Raw genomic sequence first — 958 nt, 5'->3', positions numbered from 1 at the left:
CTATGCAAACCACTATATAACCTACAAATTGGAGACTTAGTTCTCTCAAGGCAACCAGAAAACTAATCTTGATCCCTATTAAAAGGGCCCTTGCATCATCCTCTTTACATCACTAACACTGCTGCCAAACCCCGGGGGGTCAAACCCTGGATTGGTGTTTCTCAACTGAAAAGATGTTGAAATCTACTCTAAATGGAAGTCCATCCCAACTGCAGACTCTAAACTGAGGGTCTCTGAAAGCGGTGAGTAAGATGGAAGATGAGGAAGTCCCTGAGAGCTGGGAGGCGGCAGACAGTGGGGAAATCCAAATCTCCTCCAAAGTGCCCATTGTGATTCAGGACGATAGCCTACCCATGGGGCCCCTCCACAGATCCGCATCCTCAAGAAGCCCACCAGCATTGGTGTGGTCAGCAGCCCCAACTCCACCAGCAGGCCAGCCCTTCCTGTCAAGTCCCTAGTGCAGCGTGAGGCAGAGTACGCAGAGGCCTGGAAGTGGATCATGGGCAGCACCAGCCCAGAGGAGGAGCAAGAGAAACCCATCCTCGACAGGCCAGCCAGGATCTCCCAACCTGAAGACAGCAGGCAGCCCAACAATGTGATCAGACAGCTGTTGGTCCTGATGGGTTACAAGGCTTCAAACAGCACAGATAAATGCGGGCAGGAAAGGATGCCACCGCCACTGCCTCCGTCACCACTTCTTGGGTCATCCGCTGTGGGTCGCACTGCTGTGGCAGACAGCTGGACTTGAGCAGAGGGAACAACCTGACTTACTTGCAATGTGATTCCCTTTGCTCCGCCCACTGTGACCTTGAACCCCATGTACTGTGACCTTCCTCCCCCCACTGTGATTGGCATGTCTAGAAGGGCTGTCCCAAGTCAATGGAAAGGGAAAGGGTGGGGTTAGAGGAGGGTTGGGGGGGACCCACCAAGGACTCAGAGAGTCAGACAGTACCACTTG

The 958-nt window shown here is 53.4% G+C and overlaps 1 pseudogene; it reads left to right on the top strand.

Annotated features, from left to right (window-relative positions):
• Nucleotides 1–242: 242 nt before the first annotated feature.
• On the top strand, nt 243–651 carry LOC114906500 (annotated as a pseudogene).
• The last annotated feature ends 307 nt before the right edge of the window (nt 652–958 follow it).

Source organism: Monodon monoceros, unplaced genomic scaffold, assembly GCF_005190385.1.
Source record: "Monodon monoceros isolate NGI ecotype Baffin Bay Population unplaced genomic scaffold, NGI_Narwhal_1 Super_Scaffold_22, whole genome shotgun sequence".
Classification (NCBI taxonomy): Eukaryota; Metazoa; Chordata; class Mammalia; order Artiodactyla; family Monodontidae; genus Monodon; species Monodon monoceros.
Note: the sequence above shows the minus strand (reverse complement) of the source record. Positions and strands in the feature narration are given on the sequence as shown.